We start from the raw sequence: 24,740 nt of genomic DNA on the forward strand, positions 1-24,740 counted from the left end.
TGTGATTGTTTTTCCTAGAAGGAGATCATGGATTAGAAAGGAAGCAGGTGAGTTATTAAAGTATAAACTCTGTTTGATTCACAGTAACTTTAGACAGTGAGAGAAAGGGCTCCTTCATTCTCTGAAGACTTGCTGGCCCTACAACCTGTTTCTGCCCTGGGACAGTCATAACCAGCCATCTGGATCCTTACTGAGGTAATGGGGTTCACCCGAGTCTGTTAATTTCTAGTTTGTGTTATAGTTGTGTTATGAAACAACATAAAAGTCACTCTCTAAGTCTGATTTTCAAAAGAGAACATAATTAAATCGCTCTCTGCATTCTCTGCACCCTGGGGGCAGGTGCAGGGGGAAGGTTAGCTATGGCCAAGAATAGAGAATCACAATAGAAAATCTGTACAGAATATTAATGACTGAGGAGCAACATGCAAAAGGAGAGTAAAGCAGTCGCGTGTCCAGGGATTTGTTATCTGCGCAGAGTTCTCTAGAAATATCTAGGAGTTCAAAAACAATAATACAGTGTTTTTCCTAGTCTTCCAAATCCAAAATAAGAAATTAGAAGAAGGAAGAAAGGAAGGGAAGGAGGGAGAGAGGGAGGGAAAAGAAGAAAACCAGCTTTTATTTTTTTCCAACACTTGGATAGAAAATATCATAGTATTTTTAGACATTTTTAGACAAAATTTTTAGACAACATTTTTAGACAAAACCCCAATCAGAACTTAGAAACCAGAGCTCCTTTAGGTACAATCATTTTTCCATATATAAAAAAGTAGTATTTCTTGACTTCCTACCACAGTCAACACATAATTGTATTGTGCTAATTGTGAGGCCCACCCCAATATCCCTAGAGCCACAGAGCAGGACCCACAGTCCTGAGGAGTGAGCCAAATCAGCCCATGGGAAGACTTCCTGTGGTAGATCTTTTATATACGGACATTTCTTTTATAGTTAGAGCACAGGGCTTCAGAGCCCAGGCAGTTATTTATTTAACGATCTTCATTCAACCAATATTTATTTTGTGCCAGCATCATTAACTTAGGGGAAAACAATTTAGTGTGGTTGACCCTCATGGAGGAAGAAGGTAGATGAAAGTGAGATTTAAGATGAGGCAGAATCGTATGTATCATGCTAAGAAATTTGGAACTCATGTATCTTTCTTTTCTCCTTGCTATCTAGCCTTTCTTCTAGAATTACTTTCTGATATCCCATTACTGTGCCACCAAGATAATATGGGTCACAGGTGGAGTCCTGAAGGGAGAGAGAAAGAAACAGCAGTTGGAGAGAGAGGAAATCACGGGAGAGAGTGATCATTTATGTTAAGTATCAAAGGGAGGTTCAGTGGGAAAGGAACGGAGAGAGGCTTGTATTGGGTATTGGCTTCTAAAACAGACAAGTATTGATCTCTAAAGGAAATTTTAATATTCCTTTTTGTTGCCTCAGCCTCCCTCAGAAAGCTCTTAGTCAAAGATCAAATAAGTTGAGACAGAAGGAGCGTGATGGTGAACATGGCTAAGAGACGCTGCCAGATGACTTGTATGTAAAACCACTTGGTGCTGAGTATCAGCATGGGTTTAAGGGCCAAAGAGTTTGTTAAATAGTGAGGCAGGATGATTTTAATTTTTGTTCATTACATTTTCTCAATCTTTTAACTTTTCTTTCATATTTTTATTTCTATCTCACGTTAGACTCATATTTTCCTCCTAATTTGTTAACTCTCAAATTTATTACTGTAATTATCATTGAGGATTGTTTTTGTTTATAAAATTTCTATTTTGTTATTTTTCAAACTTATTTTTTTTCCATACTGCCCTTTCCTTTCATAGGATTTTTATTTCTTCCTTTATCTTTTTAAACATTTCAACCTACTTATTCTCAAGTCCTTTCACATAATTTATCTTCACATCTTGGGGTACAAATTCTCTTATCATGGTAGTTTGCTTATTTTTGTGCTTTAAAACTTATTTAAAGTTGTAATCTCCTGTTCTGGCTAATTATCTTCTCTGGAGGTGTGGCGTTGTGGGAGTGTGCTCACAGAACGTTTTGTGTTTCCTTTTCCCGGGGCCTGTCGCCTCGGCTTGGCCTGGACCATGCTTTAATTTTATGCCAGAAGAGAAGGATTAATTCTGACCATTTATCCATGTGTATTGATGCTGTGAAAGTCAGGCCTTAGCGGAATGCTTAAGTTGGTACGCTTAGTTTTCAAGAGACATATTTTACAATACCTCAGGGGTAATTATTGTTTTTATTAGAGCCTCGTTTTAATAGCAAATGTCCAAATTCTTTTCTTGGGTGGCAAACAGAAGTCTTCTAGAGTCTAGTTCACATATGGATTAGCCCTACAGGACTGACTGTAGCATTTATACGGATAGTTTAGTCCATGGTCCACTAGCAAGGGATACATGCCCCTACTTGTGTGGGCATTATAGTTTAGGCCCAAATCCTCTGTTAGAACTTACCTTGGATGCCACTTACTTCTCTGGCTTTGAGTTTCTTCTTCATTTCTGGTATGTGGAAATTTCCCTTTTTGGTTCTGACCTCTGGTGATATAATCCTTACATAACTGAAACATTCAAAATAAGATTGATGACTGCTTTTGTTCTCCACACACCTTTACTTAAGGTGTTACTCAGCAAAATCAATAGATCAGTTTAGTGCCTGAATCCCTTCAGATACTCTCCTTAAAAATGTGCTCCCACTTGTCATCAGGGAGAAAAATGATCTAAAGAAGCTGCATATGGATGAAGATTATGTGTTTCTTATGTGATAGTCTATAAAGCACTTTTCTTATTTGAAAGCACTTTCGAAATCACTATTTTTTTGAATCTGACAAGGGAGATGAAGCGGTTTTTAAAATTTCCATCTGAATGGAAATGAAAAGGGGGAGGCCTGCTGAGGGAAAAAACATGGAGGATGGAAATGGGGTAACATCAAGATTTACAGGATGAGAAGAGGAGGAGGTACTCATGAGGATAACTGAGGGCGGAATCTCACAGGGGTGGGAGCAGAGAGTGGGCGCTTGGGATATACAGCAGGAGAGGTTTCACAGAGAGTAGTCAATGAGGCCAAATGCTGAGAGAAGGAAGAAAGATGAAATATTATTATTATATATGTATATATTTTTTGCAACTTGAGAGCTATTAGAGACTTTGGAAGTACAATCATTGCAGCGTGTTGGGGTCTTTTCAGATGTAATGCGTTAATGGATGAATGAAAAGTAAGAACGTATCTAGTGAGTACATGTAGCTCTTAAAATAAGCCTGACTTTAAAGGAAAAGGGAGAGATGGTTATTAGTTATAGTGTAATATGGAATTAAATTGTTTTGGGGGAATGGACAGGGTGTTGATGGAAAAGAAAATTCGAAGACTTACAGGCAAGGGAAAATTTGAGAGGGAAAGGCTGGAGATATAGAAGAAAGTGAAATTACTGATGAAGTGATTCCATGATTTTGCCTGAAGCAGAGAAGGTGGTCAATAAATATGTGAATGGATTTAAAAAAAAATAAGAGGGGTAGAATTCTATGTGGGGTATTTTAAAACCAGGAAAATGAGGGAGGCATGGAGAGAGGTAGAGAAAAATGTCATGTGTATCAATTCACTTGCTTTTAGCTTCAAATGTGGAACTTACTATTCTCACGTAACAAAGAGTCCAGAGGTGGGATAAACCTAAGGCTGATTGATTCAGAATTTCAATGATGTCATCAGGGACCTTGATGTGCAAGTTTGTGGAGAAAACAAAAATTGTACTTTTTGCTCCTTATCTGAGTTTTTAATAGGGATATATTTGGAAGTAGGACAAATGGAGACACATTTCGGCTTTGGTGCTGATAGTGATGTTGAATGTGCCTTAGATGAGTGACTATCATGAGTTTAATAATGGACACTAGATAAAACAGCCTTACTACCACTCACCGGACAAGCCCAGGTCAGGCCCCTGCAGGAAGTAGTCACTTCACAAAAAGAAGAAGCAGAGCAGAATGTCTTATTACTTTGTAATTTAAAAAATTAATTTGACCGGAGAAAATCAGAACTTGTTCAGAGCATATGCAACATATTATATGTAAAAGTATAATTAAAATATTTAGTTTCTTTGTACTTCAGTATATTAATATTTCTGAGAACACATTTGATTATTAAAACCTCCATCTCTAAGCAGAGTAAACACACTCAAAATCACGTCTTTCTGCATATCCTCTGCTTGAGTGCTAGAGAAGATTTAATTTGGTCAGGCTCTCTTTTCCCATTTTAATTGAGGATTTTTTTTTCTTGTTCACATAATTAAAAATGAAGACTGATGAATCACATCTTCTGATCAATACTCATGTCAGAGATTGTTGCCCTAGCTTTGGAAAAGTTTGTATCTGTGTGAATTCAGGTCTCAATGAAGCAAATATAAATATATCTTATTTTTAAGAAAATGAGGGTTCTGCCTAGTAAAATCTAGGAAATCAGCCACCAGACAACTTCCAAATCTTTGACTTATAAAATTTCCTGCAACAAATTTTAAATAAGTTTTGTTGTGATAAATAATGTTAAAGATTCTCAGCTCTTTCTAGAAACACTGAGAACATAGAAAGCATTAAGTTTTCTAGTAAATGCTGATGTGAATGTACTTTGAGACCATCTGCCTCTCTTCCATGGCACCTGATGACAATACAGCTGTGGCTTGAGGGTAAACAGACCAATTTTCTTTATAAAGCTTTCAGCTTCAAAAACATGGGATGGAGGCTGACGCCAAGACTTGGCACCGGAATACCAGTTAATCAAAGAGCACTGCATCCTTAGGAACTAAGTGTTCCTAAGGAGAGCTGGGTTCAGATGCCAGCTTGTCAAGACTGAACCATCTTAGTTCAGTCCAAGTCCTCAACTCCCACACCCAGCCTTAGCCAACAATGTAGTACTCAGGGACGATCCTATATGTGCAAGCCACTGTTCTAGATGCTTTCCATTTATGACCCCAGTTACTCCTCACAATCACCAAAGTGCATTCAGCACTTACCATGTGCTTAGTTTAAATATTGTCACATGCTTTACACACATTACACCATTTAATCCTCAATCAAATATTTAGTTGTGAATAATAGACGCTAACTCCGACTCACTTAACAGAAAAAGATGCTATGAAAAAGAGGTCTACCCTTTTGATATACCACGGAGATATTTGGAGGGCTAGAGAACCAGGCTGAAAACTCAGCTAGCTAGAACAATACCCACACCACATAAACTTCTGTTGGTAAAAATCAGAGCTGCTACCAGAAACTAGATTTTGGTCACTAACAACTTCTATGCTAGAAAATTAACTTCACAGCAGTTGTTTGCACCATTAACGTCACTGTCATTTCTGCTTTATAAAACTTCAGCCTCTGCTGCTACTGTCCTTTACCAGTTCTTGAGAGAATGGAAAGATATTGGAGAGATGATATCATTTGGCTCTACCTTTGCTGCAAAGATGTATAAAAAAATAACTAGCATTTTCAGCTCCTACCTGAGGAGACAGTTTTTATTTCCCACCAATTTCTTAAACCCAGGAAAAAGTTCAGAGAAATGACAACTATCCACTCAGTGTAATTTTGCATGGAAAATTTTATTATCCTTATTTTAATGGATTGCGAGGCTAAGATCCAGAGAAGCTAACGGTCTTAGGTTGGGTTCTTGGAAACAGACTCCAAGATGGAAATTTTCGTGCAGAAGTTTTATTGGAGATAAAACTAACCTTCAAGGTTATCACATTTGAGGCCTCAATCCTACATATGGGGAGCACAATTGCTAGGTGACAATAGATTATATCAAATTAAGACAAGAGGGCTAAGTTAAGTATCTCTGGATAAGCCAGTTTTTGGTCATGCAATGCTTCCTGGATGGGGCAGAACCTCGAATGAGGTAGTTCCCTATGGTAGAAAGGAAACAAATTACCACTGTTTCATTTTCGTAATGGCAATGAAATCAATTCAATACTAATGCCCACAAAAATATGTTATGTGAAAAAGTGCCTTGCTTTGGAAAGTTCGGCAGTCTGTCATACCTGAAATCTGGTGGTGGCCTGCTGTCTCTCTCTTCTTCAGCAAGTCTAATTTTGTATTATGTAAATCCTTTTCTACTGAAATATCTAGGTAGATTTACATTGCATGCACTGATACCTGACTGATATAAAATGTAATACCTGGAACAAGGGTGATTATATTCCTTCTTCACCTCAGACCACTTCATTTAGTTCTGAGTGTTAGTCAAGTTGCCTTGCCAGGCATTAAGATTCCTATGGCAGAAGGAGTTAAATCAGAGAATGGATGACCACTTGGTAGGAAAGTCATAGGAGAGATCCAAGGTTCTAAAGTGGGCAAGTGCTGAACCAGATGATCTTAAAGTGGAGATATGGAACCAATAGTTCACAGCTAAATTTGGCTTATATTACAAGGCTAGAGTAGAATACTAGTTTTATTGCCACCGAAAGAGACAGCTGTGCTCAGTATGAATAAAGAAGCAACAAATGGATAAACTAAAAGACAAAAAGCTATAAAACAGATGAATTTAGTTGTCAATATTTACATCAAGATTCACATAAAAATCTGCAATTTCAAGTTTCTTGGGGAAAAAATTCAGAAAATATGGTACCACTGAGCCAGATTCCATTTGGTGACAATTAATGTTACTAATAACAGATTGCTTCCTTTAGACAGAGCAAGCAAATTCTACTTCACCACAGTCCCAATATTCCCAAGTGTTTTGGCTTCAGCTCACATCTTTTATTTATGCTACATGTTTAGAATATGAGTTTGCCACCTCTGAATTCCTAAACCTAAGATTCTCTGATTTTAGATGCCAGTTCAAATGCTATCTCTATGAGGACATTTTTCCTACTCATTACAGTTAAGTGCTCTTATTCTCTTCCCTGAGCTCCTTTGGTTCATAAGGCATTTATCTCAACTGAGTTTTTTTCTTTCAACTTTCCAATAAGTTAGTTAGATGTTTGAGGCCAGAGGTCTTACATAGAAGAGGCTTCTACAGTTATTTGTTCAACAAATGTCCCACATTGTATGTTAATGCTGCCCTTTGACAAGCTGATTAATTTCCCTGCAGTTTAGAAATAGCCCTTTCTACACAAGGGAAAGGCTTGCCTGCTTTCATCTCAAACTGCACCGTTTATTTTTGAAATTGAGTTTTATTTCCCCCTGGAATTCTGGAATCTTGAAATAAATATGAAGGAATAATTTAAATCATAGACTATGGAACATCATAGTTGTTAGTCATTTTACTAGGCATCACCATAATGTACATTTGTCATGTAAACCTATAAATTGCTTTCTTTATTTCATTGAGAAGTTAAGACTTAAGACTGACTCATTCCTTTATGCTTAAAGTTTACATTTGGATTTCTAATTACAAATCAATTTCAATATTATAATATTAGATATTGTTTTATCAAATAATTTCTTTTTACAGGTATACAGTTTGTTATCTTTGATCTAATAGGGACTACTGAGAATAATAGTATTAATCTAATGCTTGGTAATACTCTATAGCAGCAGTCTCCAACCTTTTTGGCACCAGAGATGGGAACTCCTATGAGTATCTAATGCCTGATGATCTTAGGTGGAGCTGAAGCGGTGATGCTAGCACTAAGGAGCAGCTGCAAATACAGATGAAGCTTTGCTCGCCTGCTGCTCACCTCCTGCTGTGTGGCCTGGTTCCTAACAGGCCACGAACCAGTACCCGGTCCACGGCCCTGGAGTTGGGGACTCCTGCCTCTATGGCATTAATGTAATGTCTACATATTTCATGTGTCCACTTTTTACAAAATATATTCCACAGAATACTAGTTTCTTGAAATACCTCCCGAAACACTCCATTAAAAAGTGAGTCACAAACTTATATATTATACCCAAAATCGACTGAATCACAATATGTTCGAAGCTATAAAAACTTTTTAAAGTGGTGTAAGAATTTCTGCTTCCATGGATAGGCTATTCCACTTATTCTGGAAATTACTTATCGCCTTTTAATTATGCAGTTAGAAAAGTAGCTTTCATTACACTTGGGGGAAAATGGGGATGCCTAGAGGTCCCAGAGAGTTGCTGGATAACTGTCTCTGCCACATGAAGACTGACCTATGCTAGGAACTCCTTAGTGATAGTCTGAGGTTAGTCTTTATGCTACCGGCTTTCAGAATAACTCTTACAGTAGCAGATGCCATGGTATATGAAGAATGTATAAGTGAAGAATTAAATCCTTTCCTTGAGGCTAGAGTAGAATATTAGTTTTATTGCCACTGAAAGAGACAACTGTGCTCAGTATGAATAAAGAGGTAACAAATAGATTAACTAAAAGACAAAAAACAAACAAACAAACAAAAAAACAAGGAAATAAATTTAATGCAGGAAAGAAAAGTTTAAAACTTTACCTAAAGGGTTTCAACAGGATAGTTTATTATAAAATTAGACTAGAACTTGATAAAAAGAAAAACACTAGAGAAATCTAGAAATTTAACACACATGCACACAACTGTCATCCCTTTGTTTTTTAAAAAAATTAATATCTAATGTTATAAATACAAGATAATTGTTTTATAATCATCATTTTTGCAATCCATAAAGAAAGAAGGGGTAAGATCAAGGGCAAACACGTAAGCCATCTAAGTCAGCCTATTCTTTAAGTGGCTTTCCCGGAAGTCTTATCCAGTGACTACCACTTACTACCCATTGACCCAAACTGGATTATATGGCTATTCTAGCAGCTAAGGAAGCTGAGAAATGTAGTTCCTAGACAGGCGCATTGTCAACCAGAGTGTAACTGCTTTCAGTTTGTTTTTGTTTTTGTTGTTGTTTTTTTAAAGAGAGAATAGCTATTGTATGAGAAAACAGCAGTGTCTAGTATAACATATATTTAATTCAGGTTGAACAATATCACTGAGCTAAGAATACCAGCTAAAGTGAATCATGCTGCAAATAATGAATGCTAAAATAGTTCTTTTTAGGATAATATCAATACATTGGCATTTTATTAATGGAACATGAAAATTTTTTCCCCCTGTTGTTTAAATGAAATACTTGGCTCAATTCCAGTTTTAGAAAGTAGACCTTAGAATGCTTTAGAATGCCAATTTTAAATTGATTCTGCTTTAGTAACATTTCATAAAAATGAATATAAATCAGAAAAAAAACCTGTAGAGTACACCAGGATTCAAAATTTCTTTACTGAAATAGCAATGCACAGTAACCACAGGGCAATAATGAAAAATTAGAGACATGTATCACAAGGGAAGAAATAATGGAAACCATTAGAGACCCAAAGAGCAGAAAGGTGCCAAGAAAAGATGGATGGCTCCACAAATTTTATCACAGTTTTCCAAAAATGTACAATAATTTAGCATGTAGTAAAACCATTTAGTAAAATTGCTGATATAGACCAATTATGCCCCACGAGAAATGAGATGATCATTTCTCTCACTGAAGCCAAAGAAAGCAGTAGAAACATAGACCCATCCTGCTAGTGAAAATTTTGAATGGTAATTATAAAATATTCTCTAGAAAGGAATAATGAGTCTGATTAAGGTTATACACCATGAAGCAAAACTTTCTTGACATTTTAACTTTAGGAAACACTACAGCGACTGTGACTAGAGAAATTGTCTGTGCTATCTTTCAGTAAAAGTTGTTGACAGAGATAAATTTCTCCTTCCAAATTCTCATGGGTAGATTTACGGGGAGGAGGTGACCAGTGGTGCCAAGATTATAGAGATATTATTGGACAAATTCATAGGGTATGATCAAAAACCCTCATGGTAAAGGAGAAGAGTGTAGACCAGCTGGAACTCCAGGCATGATTGCCTCTTTCTGTGTTTGTAGAAAAATATCCCAAACAAAACCCTAATCAGCAGATCCACTTTAGGGAGGAAGAGTATCATCAGTGAACAGGAAAGTGAAGCTGCCAAACTCTCTAGCTGCAGAACAGAAGATGCACTTCTGCCTCTTCATCAGTCCAAGTCATTCTCTTACTCTGTCCCCTGTGCATGGAATAGGGTCCTCTCAACACGTGACTGGCTTTAAATATGAGTAGAAATTACATGTGTTAAATTGCTTCTGGGAGAAAGTCTTAATTACTATTGTGAAACCTGCAACATTTTTCTCTTGCTGTGGTGTTTGTGGAGTTTGGAGATAGTGTCTTTCTCAGCCTGTCTCTGGCTGACCACAATGAGCAGAGGTCTCCTGTCAACCCACATTGTACGAGTGAAGGGGTTTGTTTGTTACCGTAGCCTAACCTCCTAGTTTATCTTCACTGATATACTTCATATCAAATCATTTAAATTATATATAGTACTGTTCATAATCTGTAATCTCTGTATGTGTTTAGTTTTTGTTTTCTGTTCTTGAACTGTAACCTCTATGTTCACTGATATATTTCCCAGAATATAACCTAACATATTACCTGGAAAATAAAAATGTTCAGTAAATATTTGTTCAATTAATAAACACAGTCTTTAAATAAGAAATAAGTATCCCTAAACCAGTGAATATTTCTTAAATGCCTTTCTTAGGTACATACTTATGCCCTCATTTCTAACACTTAGCAACTGTGTGACCTTGTGAATTACTTCACGTTTTGTATCTGATGCCTAAGTACATCTATAAAAATGGGAATAATCATAGAACTATCTCATAAGACTGCTGTGAACATTAAATGAGTAATATAAGTAAAATAATGAAGCATACTGATGAGGTTTCTTATTAAAGGTGGTAAAAAATAGGCATCCAGGACAATATTTGAATAAAAAACTTATTTTCTATTTTTTCTAATAGCTAAATATGGTTATGTTGATATGGTCTGGCTAATGAAATGTAAGTTGAAATGTTGTGGGGGACATTTGCAAAGATGCCTTCAGAGGGAGGAGGCAAGCTCTCTTCTTCCTGTTCCCTAGAATGCAGAAGTAATGGATGCAGCTCTAGCCACTATCTCACTCCATGAGCACAAGTAGAGGCTGAAGACCATGCATGGTGGAGCAGAAAAAAAGAAACGTTTAGGTCCCTGATGATTTTGTGGAGCTGCTAGTATACTAGACCCGGAGTATTAGCCCTGGACAGTCTACCTTCAAACTTCATTTCTATAGAAAAATAAAGCTTTTACTTGTTTATGCTACTGGGATACTTGTAACTAGCAGGCAAATGAAGTTTCTAACTGATAGGCTCCTGTTATGTGTTGATAGACTACTTTCTCCGGTTGAGAGTCTATTTGTAGGCATGCATGGAATTCTTATAGCACACCTTTTTCACTTTTGTACCAAGTTCTCTGAGTGAAATGGCAATATATCAGGTAACAATAATATAAACCTAGACCTCTTATTGTATCCGTGTTGTATTCATTCATTAATTCATTCATTCTACAAATTTTTACTGAGAATTTGTTAAATACTAGGTTCTGTCTAAGCGCTGAGGATTAAAAACCCAAACTTTGCTTCTATCCTTAAGGATGCCGAACCTAAAAGACAGAATAACAACTAGCTAATAGCTGTGTAATGTAACTAATGTAACCCACAGACTATATAGGATGCTCTGGTAATACACAGAAGAGAAGTATTTATCCTGAAGGATTAGAGATTACAGAATATTATAAAGGAGGGAGCACTGAAATTCAATCAGAGGTTGAAGAATGTCGTGCACCCAGAGGGAAGAGAGAAGACTGAGTATTCAGAGAACCGTAAAGAGCTCAGCAGGGCTAGACCATGACATGTATGTTTTTAACAGATGAGACCAGAGATACAAGTACCAGGTGAGGACAATTAAAGATAAGGATAAGGATTTTGTGCTGGTCATTGTGGACTATACAGAGGGAAGGGAAGTGATTTGATCAAATTTGCACTTTAGAAAGATCAATTTATTGGCAATGTAGAGGAAAGATTAGAGATGGATTATATCAGCAGCCAGGAAGTAGGTTTAGAAATAATTAAGGAAATAAGAGATTGAGGAAGAGAGAGGGCCTGAGGAAGGAAATAGAAGTAGGAGTTGAGAGGAGGGAAAGGAATAAGAGCTCTGTGGAGTGTGGCACATACAGGGCTTGGTGGAAGATGTAATGTGTGGGAGAGATGGCTAGAATAAAAGCTGGATCTCTTCCCTGTAATCAACGGTGCTATTTACCAAGATGGAGAAAGCAAGAAAAATTCAAATATATGGGGTTAAGATGCATATGGAATTCATTCTCTCACCTCAAAAGGGAAATTGCAACAAAAATAATCTATTACCATATCTTTCTTCCCCTTTCCCTATTTATTGTTCTCTATGTTTTTATGAAGTGAGCTAAATGGAAAACTCAGACAAAGTCTAAAGAGAGGTTAATATCCACTGCAGGGAACAATAATAAACACATTCATGAACTGTTGTTTACAAGTCAAACAAACAAGATAATTGTTAGCAGAAGAGATTATGAGTTTATTTTAGGCCATTAGTGTCTATTATTCCAAGTTAAATTGTGTTCGTATTCTGTAAATCTTTAATTTTGCACCAGAGGAAAAAAGTTCAGCCTACATTTTCCACTGGAAACTCTCTAAGAAAACTTAGAGCATTACTTAAATTAAAAATTGAAATTAAGCGCAAACAGTGGATTAAGGGATTTATTATTTGCCATTTAAAGCTTTGGGTATTAGCCAGAATTCAGTATTTAGTATTGTAATGGGCTGCTTGATTTGATTCACTTAACTGTTTTTAAGTAAAGAAGCTACCATTCGAATTTGCCAGTTGCCTCCCATTCTGGGAGCTGTTTCTAGAGTCAAGGGCAGGGACTCTTAGTTATGCAGATGTAATAAATTGGCTCTTCTCTCCCTAATACTCTTCTAAACTCTTGGGTGGGCAACAAGCAAATAGATTTGGTCCTTGAAACCTCCTGGGAGAAATTCATTTAAGACTTTCGAATCTTCTCCTTGTGAAATGTTTGAAATTAATGTTACAAGAAACGCTCTGTTGTATTCACAAGCTCCTGATGAGGTTGAAAGGCAATAAAGAAAGCGCCCTAAGAGGAAACGCTTTAAGGCAGGTGGAACAGTCTTGGCCTTAGTTTCTTGGCTGGGGTTGTAACCAGAAGAGGCTTGGTTTTGGCAGCTGGTGACTGTACTTGAAAGCCCTTTAGGCTCCAGCCACCCTGGCACTATAGTTCCTTTTGCGAACTGGATCTGAATACATGAGAGTAAATTAAAAGCTAAAGTGTGGAGAACCATGAAGAGTTTCAGTAAATAGGATGGACTTACTGAATCTTCAATGACAACACAGGAAAGTGGCGGAAATAAAAGCAGCTAGAAATAGTAGACTGGTTAGATTCTTTATTCTCTTTCCCCGAAGCATTTGGAGGTAGGATGGCCTCCTAATAAAGGCAAAACGCAGATTAAGAGACTGAAGATTAAGTACCGAAAGGAAAGATTTTATTGCCAAAGATGGGGTCCAATTCAATGAAGAATCTCGGCAATGAAAGGTGAGGTTGAGGAGGAAAAACTGGGAAAGACTTTTAAAGTCAAAAGATCATCAACCGTCTGTCAGGTTCGGTTTTTCCAGGAAACAGACTTTGAGATAAAGATTTGTGTTCAGGTCGGTTACTGGGGAGATCTCTGAGGAATAACACACCTCAAAGAGCAGAATCAACAGGACTGGCCAGAGAAAGAAGTCGAACTGTGATGCAGTTCACAGTGAGGAATTTGGAAGCTAAGATACTCCTCTGAGTTGTCCCAAATTTAGACAAGGGGGCTAGGTCTTTGTTTGTCCATCCCCGGTCAATTCTTGAGTGTGAGTTACCTCAGGGGAAGGTGCATACACTGAGAAAGAGGAAACTGTCTTCCTGGGCAGGGACTCAGCTGTGAGCCATGAGCAGGCAGGTGATCCTCTAGGTGGCTAGAGAAATCAGTGCCTTTGGTCTAGAAGGGAGAGATCTAGGCTATACATTGGGTCAGCAGCTACATCATATCAGTCTCATTTTAGAAAAACTTAGGCTCTGTGTGTTGCTGATCATGCACTATTGGTTGGACTTGAACATTACATTTTTGGCTGAGAAGAGGATCATTCTGCCCCCTCTGTGGAATGCTCACCTTGGGAATAAGATGCAGTTACCTCTGCCATACATTTGAGATGCCTGGTTAGTATTCCGACATCTAGGTCTTCTGTGCTGCTGTCAGCAGGCTGGGTGACAGGTGAGGGTATGCCACTCCTTTTGACTAAGTTCCCATGGTTCTTGGATAACTTTCAAAAGAGAATAGACCCTTGATTTTCTGCTAATTTGGCCTGTGAGGCTTTGACAGGTTTGAAATTTGTTAAAAAATATGAAAGATAAGAAAGGTTGCTTCTTAAAAGCCCTAAGCACATCTTATAACTTATAATATTTGATGTGATTCTGTTAATGCCCTGAGATATTTACTGTTTCCTCAATTAAATTATCTTAAGTCTAATTCACTTTTTCATAGTTTTACCTAAGTACCAGCTTATGGTAACCTCTAGACATGTGTTCTAGGTTCCAAACTCCTGATGCTTCTTGGGCTTCTCTGTGTGCCCCCCATACTCCTACATCTCTCGGATTAATACTTCACAGTTGAAAAGATGCTTTTATAAACATTTTTTATTGTAAATTTACATACCACATTTAAATATGCAAAGAAAGCACAGTTTCTGTATTTTTCATAATTCATTTAATAATTTTAAGAAGCCCTTCTTTATTGGGTAACAGATAGGATTGAATACTAAATTTAGTCTAATTCATTAAACTCTGTTGCTAATTTCAATAGCATCTGATATAAAATTCAGTGTCTTTTAGATAAATCTGTATTTATGTTTTCCCCATTTCTGATTCTCTTCAATATGGATCTGGGAATATGAAGGAAGGGACTTATGTGACTACACGGAGGCAGAGAAGAGGAGCAGTCCTAGAGCTTAGTGCCTGGTTCCTTGTAGCATTTTCTTGGTTTCTAGGCCCAGGCAATGCCATATTTCCTCTGGCCAGTGGTGTCCTGCTGGCATCTGATGGTTAATTTGTAGCTCATGATCTTGGAAGATTTTCTTTCTTGGTTAAGTCAGATCCTGGTGGAGTCAAAGCCTAAGGATTCAATCCCCTACCTGGTCCTGGCTTAGGCTGAGTATCTCTCTGGCATCACCTGGGGACCACTTTTCCTTACAAGTATGCCAGTCAGCTCCAGAGCATGCAAAAACTCTGGGACTCCTTCCATATTACATAGGATTTAGGGAGATTCCAGTTACATCATATTTCTGTTTCTGCTTTGGCTGCTTAACAAATTTTGAGTCCTCAAATTTCTTCTCTTGCATTCTCCATTCACTCCCTAGGTGACCTCATTTACCATCTGTAAGCTAACGGCTCCCAAATCCATATCTACATCGGGACCTTTCCCTTATACGGTAGACTCAGGTAACCAACTGCCTGCTCAACAGCCCCCCTTGTGTGCTTTTTAAACTTACATGTCTAAAATGGAACTCTTTATCCTCCCCTCCCGCTCAAACCTACTCCTTTCTCAATCTTCCTCAGCTCAGTGAATGACACCTTTACTTTCTCAGATACTCAGCATAATCTGTTAGCGTTATCCATGACTTTGTCACACTCCACATCCAAGTGAGAAGTCATTTTGGCTATTCCTTCAAAATACTTCCAGACTCTGTACCTCTTAACACCTTTCCCACTACCTTGGACCATGACACCATCCCTTCTCCTGGATTAGCTTTGTAACTAGTCTCCTTGTTTCTGATCTTTATATAAAATTTAGCTCAAGTATAGCATCTGGAGAGATTTTTTAAAATGTATGTCATATTGTAATTTTTCTTTTCAAAAATTTTCAAAGGCATTTGCTATTTCTTATGCCTGACACCCTCTTTCCCCAGATATCCAAATGGCTGTTCCCTCATTTTCTTTAGTTCTCTGCTCAAAGATCACTTTTAGCAAGGCTTTTCCTGACCATTTTAATGGTCATCTTAAAATGACACATCACCTGCTCCCCCAACAACTGCTTTACTCCTCTTGCAGCACTTATCTTCACAGATTTGTATATTTATTCATTCATTTCTCTTTCCCTCAACTAGAAGGTAAACTCTAGAAGAGTAGGGACTTAACTTGTTAATGACTTTATTCCCAAGTGCCTAGAATGACACCTGGCACATCACAAATTGTTGGTGTTATAATGTCTCTATTATAATTTTTACATCATGCCTGAGAGCTTTCCAGCATAACTTTTGTTCCGACCCCTGTTCTGGGTCTCTGTGCTTGGAGGTACTAGCAGAACTTTCTAATGCTTTCCAGTGAGCTGTCAGAGGAACCTGTTTTCCTTCCTTCTACCTTAAAGTCTGCAGGTTTATTTTTTACCATCTAACTTGCGAGCAAAGTAGGATAGTACCTTAATATTGCAAATCCCAAGGTGGACAAAACTTGGTATTATCTTAAAGATTTAACTAAAAGTTCAGGACAATTCCCAGAACTGCTTCTACAAACACATTCAGCTGTGACTGATATGAAAGAAGACATGGTTTGTTAGATGTAGGTGTAAATTTAGGCTAAGAACAAGGTAATAATCATAATATAACTAATCATGTTAAAAGCTACTATTTATTGTGTTCTGACTTAATGCCAAAACCATATGTAACCTTCACAGTAGCCTTAGAAAGTAAATAGTAGTTAGCCCTGAGAAAACCAGAGTCCAAGTCATTAACAACGTAATCGAAAAGGCACAGGTTTAAGAGAGGCTGAGCCTAGATTGCTGACTCTAAATTTTTCCCACTATACCATGTTGCACACACAGTTGTCTCCAAAAGGATGTTGGCAGCCTACTTGTTTTTGAAAACTATCTGCAGTGCTGTTTGAAAATGATCTTAAAAGTCTTTCAAAGAAACATATCGGAATAGCTTTTTTTATTGTGAACTAAAAGAGCCCGCATTTTTTGTGACTTTTCATGTCATCGAGTGTATTTGTCTAGAATTATGTGCTGACTAATGATCATATTGCTTCACCAATTACCATGATTATATAAAGATCTTTCATCTGGAAGAGTGAGGGTGGCCTTCGGCCTCACAGAGAAAGGGAAGAGTGGACAACACAGTACATCACTACGGAAAGCAAATGACCTGCCTCTACCCTGAGCTTGTGTATTAGCAGCAAGACAATGAAGGGAGAGGAAAGGTAATTACCTATGTATGAGTGATGACTGCTGAAAAACCATCCTCCCCACAGTGGTTGGAGCAAGGGTTTTATGGCCTTCACATTAGCACTGCGGGACCTAATGCTGATAGCCTGAGGGGGGAAAGCTACATCTTTCACTTTGGTGCTCATGTCTCCATGGTGCTTCTCATAAGCCTGCTGCATTTCTTAAAGGTCTCATAAGGTAGTCATCCATCAGGGATGGCACTGATCATGCCTATTCATAACTTAGGCCTGTTACCTCAAGTCACACTGCATTGCTTCTCTGAAGGGACATAAAACCTTTATCTCTTTTACTGGATGCTATTCACCTACTTAGTGATTGCACACACAGCAACACCCGGGAAAAGTAGCCTGCTCTTTCCTAAAGTTGTAAGCTCAAGCTGACCAAACAACAGGCAAGGCTCTGGAAATCACTCTCTGCAGATTCGAACATAACATAATAATGTGACTCATTAGTATTCACAGGTAGAAAATAGTACTTGTCGTTCATGTTTAGTTATCAAAGCAGTGGAGAGGTCTTCCCATAAAAGAGGTGGAAGAAACCACCAAATCATTTTCTGGTGTAAAATCCCTGCACAGTACATCCTTTTTCCTGGTTAATATCACACATTCTACGATACATCCCCCCAGCACCTCTGGGCTGTGGATGTATTTATCATCATCTTATTTGAGAAGGGCAGTGATTGACAACGATTCTCTTTACAAACCTCAAGTGATGTCTAATTCAGTTTTCTAATTGGAGATGTTTGTACAATCTGCTTCCTATTCCTGTTAGATAACTACGAGTTGAAAGGCTCATCAGTATGGGATTATGTTTTCTCAGTAAGGCCTTGGGTCTGCTGTGTGCCTCTAGTGTTGACAAAATTTGAATATTCTCAGCATTATGGGGTTCTCACACATAATTCACCATCATGTGTGCTATAGTAGATTTACCAACAAAGGCAGTGGAAGCCAGGGAGAGACTAACAGAAGCTTTACTGGCAAAAGTAACACTTGAATTAGGCCTCGAAGGATGAGTAGGAGCTTGACAAATAAAGAGAGAGAAAAAGGCACTTTAGACAGCACGAAAGGCAGGCACATGGAAATTTTGAAGCAGCAAATTCTGTTTAGAAAATGGTGATAAGTTTGCCATGTTTGCAACGATTAAGTTATCCTCATCATGTTATTCTCTCTCTTCTTGAAGCTTTTTGTTTCTTGAGTTATGTGGAATTTGAGGTGTCACTTAAACCCTAATGATAGTCACATGATACTATGGTAAGGCAAGTACTAGAACACAGGGAGCTATGAGCCTTACAAAGAGCAAGAAGCAACTTCTGGGTGAGGTTTGAGTTTTGGGAAGAATTCTCTCTTCGGTCTGTGACTTATTGTCTTCAATAATAAAATAAAGGTTTCGACTGCCCTCTGTCTAAACATAATCAATGAGCGATCTATTACAGGGGTCCAAGTCAATAGATTAATTCTCCTCCCTGGGGGCTCATGAAAGTTTCTGGTGAAAGGAGAAGCAGAGAGAGGTGACTGGGAGTTGTCGCCGTGGCTTTTCTGAGATGTACAGGACCAATACAATTTATGTGCACCTTGGAATGTACACTCACATGGCTTTGGAAAAACAAAATGTCTCTCTTAAAAATGTTGGGAACCTCCATGGAAAATGCTTGGAATCCCTCGGAAATCTAGGATGTGCATATTATCCCTTTGTGTGTACTCTCAAAAGATCAATGGTGCATAACTTTAGAAAAGAAAACCATCAGAAAAATATACTCACAAATCTTCAAATGGTTAATTCACAAGTTAGAATGAGCAAATTTTGTATTCAAGAATAAGAGCAATTCTCTAGTGGAGAAGAATAATTCATTGCCACAATGGAAGAAGAGAAAGCTGAGTAGAGAGAGTAAAACTATGAAATCTTTCTTAGGGTCCAGCTGTGGCTTTAGTTTTTCCCTGGATTTTCTGTGACTCTGGTGTAGAGGTTGACATTTTTTCCTCCATACTTTCCTTGCTATAAGTAAATTAAGTATTCCCAAAGCTCTAACAAGATAACGCATGGGGAACCCAAGGAGCCTCTTCAATGATGCTGAGAAACACAGGCTATAAGGAGCAAAGAGCTCGAGGCCCCTTCAGTAAACCAGAAGACAGGACAGCCGGACAGCAAAGAGGCCTTTTTCTCACCTATTTCTTATCCATCTCATAGTGCTGAGCTTTGCATTTCCACAAAAAGACCACTTCTGACTCAACTCTTAGAGGAAAGATTCCCTTCTTTTGGCTTCCATCATCCTGTAAACAGTTCTCGACTTGGTCAGAGACAGAGCCTTGAGGCTTAGGAAAGATAGAAAAGCCACCCAGTGAGGTGAGCCCTTTGGTTTCCATTAGCCTTTCCTTAACACAGAAAAGGCAGGGCCACTACTTTCTTGAATGAGAGGCAGCATACATTGATCATAAAATTATTGAAGAAGAAAAATGGTAAGAAAAAAATAATTTACCTGATTTATGAAGGTCGTTAACAACCTACTAGGATGTTCTGATTCACTTGAAACAGTAAATTTTATGTGACAAAGACGACAACTGAGAAAAAGTGAGAGAATGCAAAAGAACAAACATTTTGTTTTCCCCTTGTCCTCACATCACATCTTTTTCATTTCTTATTGTGTAACTTCCTACCCTTTTTCTATCACATATTCCTTGACTCTTTTCCAGGTTGAAATTGAGTCACGCTATCTTGCCCTCCATTTGTACTGATGAGTATGACTCAGTTCTCTCAACAGTATTGTGCTTTGAGTTTTCAATTTTCTTGCTGTATCTAAAGTACCTATATATGTTGGTCAAAACATTGACTTTGAGATTAGATGGAATCTTCCATTTTATGAGATGATTTGCTTGGTTCTGTCTCCTCTAACTAAAAATTTAAAAATCATGCGGAGATTGCAAAAGTAAATATTATCTCCACACTACTCTTTCTTTTCTTTTTCTTCTTTTCCAGATATAGCATGACTGAGTCTGTGAATTGTAAGAGACTTCAGTGATCAACTACTCTAATGTTCCCCAAAGAGTCTGCTCTAGATTGTACAAGGTATGATTCTAGATTGCAGAAGGATGAATTATTTTTAAACTTTTAATAAATTTTTCAATATGCATTATAAAAATTTTAAATAGTGCATGAAAACCATGATTTCAAAGATTTTGTATAGGATGAATATATTCATGGATATGGCAATAATTGTACGGTTCTATGGATGACTAATGTTTGGTAACTCACTTTTTCCTTTCAACAACTGGGGAAACTGAGGCCCAGAAGACAAGACTATCTCAAAGTCATACAGCTAATTTCTAGTAGAACTGGAGCTTAAATTCAGGATATAGGACTTATCTTCTACTTATAATTTTCTCCCTTTTCATAAATGTATAACATTGTTCTTTGCCGTACCGATGAAACAGTAATTTTTTTGTATTGCTAAACCATGCATCTAATTTCCATGCATCAGATATAAAAGTATAATTTGGGGAAAATGTTTAATATGATAGCTCATGAATACTGGAGTGATTTTAAAGGTAGTCCATGTTGGACTTGCCTGTGATGTCTGAAGATCTTGATCAATTGGCATCTCATCATATCTGTAGCATCTAGAACCTACTATAGCATGCCTGTCAGTCACTGGATTATATTCCACAGTTAATCAAGGGAAGATAACTTTTGACAAGAAGTTTTGGATACCAAAATAATATCTGCATCCACTATTCCTATTATTCTTTTTCTTCCATAATTTTGAACCCTGCGTCGCTGCTACAATGGACTACTAACGGCAATAATCATAGCTACCACTCATTAAGCTCTCCCTGTATGCCAAGCACTGTTCTAAATGCTTTTTACCCTCAAGTAAAATGTTTTAAAATCTTCACACTAGCCCGATAAGGTAGGTCCTACTTTATACCCAATTAAAAGGTCAAAAAACTGAGATGCACAGTTATTCAGCAACTTGCCTAGTATCAGAGAGCAAGTAAGAGTGTTTGTCCCAGGCAGTCTGTTCCAATGTCCACAGTCTTGGTCTTGTGTTCACCGCACACCAAACACTCTTATCCCAAATCTTTAAAAAATCTTTACAAATTTTTATTAGCTTGTACACTGTGATAGTACTGAAACATACAGTGTAGGCTGTGTGTAGTTAGATGATAAAACTTCTTTTAAAAGACAGCTTTTTTCCCCTAAACTTCAAGTTATATATAAAAATGCCGTCAAAGTCCCTTAAAGAGGATTGCAAGGGGGCTGGAAATTGGTAGGGTTAATTAAGAAGTATTTATGCGAACTAATTTTAAAATTGGCAAAACAATGGATGAAATGAGAAAGCACAATGGGAAGGGCAATCCAGAATTTAAAAAAAAAATAACTGACAATTGTAATTGTTATAGCAGCTACAATGTGTTGAGAGTTTAATATGTGCTGAGCACTGTGAATACTTATTTATATTTTTAAATTCTTACAACACTTTGAGGTATTTGTTGTCATTTTAATCTTACAGGTAAGGAAACAAATGCTCAGAGATTGTGTCATGTATCCCGGAAGCCCAGCTGGTAGTAGCAGAGCCATGGCTCATACCCAAGTCCAGTTGTCACATTTCATCTCTCTCTGTTCCTGGGAGCTCATAGAGCATTTCCGGCATATAACACTGTTCTTTTTTCTATTTTTGGTTTGAGTCATGAGAGAAAAAACATGCTGAAAAAAATTTTCCTGCTTGGGTGAATAGCTGACCTTCTATTTCCCAAACTGGTAGGATTAAGGAGGCCTTTGGGGCCGTCTCAGCAAGAATTTTTTTTGAGAAATCTCCTAAGTAGCTCTATCTCAAAATTCATAGTACCACCTTCCTTTTGATTTTGACATTTTGAGTCCTCAAAAGTGCCCTCTAGCTGCATTAATCACCTTATTCATAAACAAGAGATGAGTCTGGATACCTTTTGACCAATTCAGAAATTAAATACTGAGGATTTGCCATCGCAGAGGCATTTCAGGAGAAAATGGTCCACAAGCTCTTGTCCAAGGGGTGCTCTAAAACTCTCCCGGTCAAGAGCAGCCTCTCTGGAATATAACCTTCCAAGGTGACAAAAAGAAACATATTCAGCTGGATGTTTGATTCATTTGGTAAAGAAACAAAACTCCACATATTTAAAGTATATAAACATTTTGTACACAGCAATAAGATAAATCCACTTTCCAAGAATAGCCCCTTTGATGTTTAAAAAAAAGTTCTGCCTTAGATCCTTAGATAGAGTTGAGAGCTGTCTCTTTGTAATTCTGATTCTGACCCACATATTCTAAAGTGGCCTTTCAGAACAAGAGAAGTCAAGCTTGTTCCCTCTTCTACATGTTGGCCCCTCACATATTCGAAGACAGCTCACTTCTTTTCTCTGAATTGTCTCTTCTTAAGATTAATCAAAGTTTTCTTAAAAACTTCCTCCAGAAAGTTTTAGTGTCCTAGATAAACACAGCCTAGTTCTTTTCTGTTTTAAAAAATAGCAAATGTGTAATGATAGACTACCACTTGGCCTGTTTTTTCTTTGCAAGGCAGGCTTTAGGATGATGATAAATATTTGTCTAAACTATGCAGCTGAGCCATATGCAAATTTGCATAATGGCACTCCAGGTGATATGCTGCATGGTAATTATTCGTTACTTGTAACTTGATAAAGCTGGATTTTAGCAACTCATGACTGAATGCACTGTCAGCAAACCAGGAACTCTTGGCATGTCTCCTTGTCACCTTAAGTAGCATTAAGGAAGAGGGAAGATGTGGCAAGAAAGAGTCGAAGATGGTTCGTAAGACCTCCACAGTCACACAAATATGTGTGATTTTAAATAATTTCTGAGTTAAGTATTTGTTTATAGTAGCAATATTGTGATTAGATCAGTCCAAAATTTCAGAGTCGTTACTAAGAAGACTGATTCAGCCAGACAAATGAGTGAATTAGAGGAAGAATATGTATTAAACACTCATTATGTGTCATGCTCCGCAGTAGCACAAAAAAGAAATGAAGGCTGTGTTAACCATGCTTGCTCTTCTAAGAAGCATTTGTCACCTTGGAAAAACACTTCTTCTTAGACAAGGATACTATACTTTCCTACAGAGATCTAAGGAATTTGATCAAATCAAATCAACAGATCTGACAATTCAAGTAAAAGCTTTGTGTTAGGTTCTAGAAAGAAATGAGTAAGACATTTGTTACTGTGTTTATTTTTTTTGTAATAGTCTTTTGGATTTTGAAATGAGTTACATTGCTATGATATAAATAAAAACTCCTTAAAAGCTAGATTATATGGCAAATGTTGACAATTCAATGTTGAGTGTAAAAAGGACAGCTTACAAAGACTGCTCTGAGAGGCTGTGTAGAACAGTGGGTGAGAAAGCATAGCTCATAGTTTGAATGTGTACCCTACCACTTGCCTTGGCACATTGTATGACCTACCTGGGCTCCAGTTCTCTTATCTTTGAGATAGAAACGATACATAGCTCCTACCTCATTATCAATGAGATATTGAGTATAAAAATGCTTCAGAGAACATCTGGCCCCTTGTTCAAATTCAGCATATATCAGCTATTCGCATGGCATTTGTACTGCTTCAGAACACTGTGAAATTGTGTAAACATTTGGAGTGAAACTAGAATGGCCAATGGAAAATAAACAGTTGATTAACCAATATGAAAGGATTTGAAGGGATATGTCTTTTGATTTATCTTGAAAAAATGTTTGTGTGATAAGCATAGATTATAAAATAAAAACAAATGATTAAAGAAAAGCAATTTTAAGCAGCAACTTGACTCTGCCCTCAGGAAACTTATAGCCTGGTGGAAGAGATGTAATTATGGGTACAAGTTTTAAGTGTAATCAGTAAAAACTAGAACAAAGAAGGGAATGATGAACTCTGCAAGTGGGAAGAAAATGTCCAGAAATATTTCCTGAATCAATGTCTGAGACGTTGGAAGAAGGAGCAATAATGGTGGCGGGGTCAGCAAAAACCTCGTGCTCGGTGCTCTGAGGTGTATGTGTGGATTAATGTGACATATGTTGGTGCCGGATTGTGGAGAGTCTGAAATATCAAGCCAAGAAGTTAAGGTTTTGCTATTTACTCTTTGAGTTTATTTATCCAACACTTTTCTTAGAAAATATATATTCTGTGGGATGCATTAGACATCCTGACATTTTCTTCTAATGATTATTTTCTCAGTATATTAAAAAAAAGTTAATGTTTTCATGAAGATGATATTGAGATAAAAAACTAATAAAAATATGCTAATCAGGAATGGTGTGTTTAAACCACTAAGAAACATGCCATTTTTTTCCTACTTTGTGTGGATTCTAGGAGTAAGAAGGAGGAGCCGTGACCTTCCTCGGCATCCCTTCCCACTGCATGCTCACCTGGAAACTGGCATAATTGAAAAAATGTATAACATTTGCTCCCAAAACAAATCAATTCATCTTTACTTATATAAGAATGGACCCAAGAGTCGAAGAGGACCTTCACTCTTCCACTACAAGTAAACTAAAGTTTCAGTTATACCAACATGATTTTAAATGCAAGAAATTAATTTTATAATAAATACCAAGGAGGT

The 24,740-nt window shown here is 37.4% G+C and overlaps 1 long non-coding RNA gene across 1 annotated transcript; it reads left to right on the forward strand.

The window, feature by feature from the left end:
* Positions 1 to 104: 104 nt before the first annotated feature.
* Positions 105 to 24,696, forward strand: LOC120599672 (uncharacterized). Its single transcript, XR_005651968.1, has 3 exons — positions 105 to 195; positions 20,123 to 20,212; positions 24,491 to 24,696. It is a non-coding gene; the product is annotated as an uncharacterized LOC120599672 (long non-coding RNA).
* The last annotated feature ends 44 nt before the right edge of the window (positions 24,697 to 24,740 follow it).

This window comes from Pteropus medius, unplaced genomic scaffold (assembly GCF_902729225.1).
Source record: "Pteropus medius unplaced genomic scaffold, Ma_sr-lr_union100, whole genome shotgun sequence".
In the NCBI taxonomy this organism is placed as follows: domain Eukaryota; kingdom Metazoa; phylum Chordata; class Mammalia; order Chiroptera; family Pteropodidae; genus Pteropus; species Pteropus medius.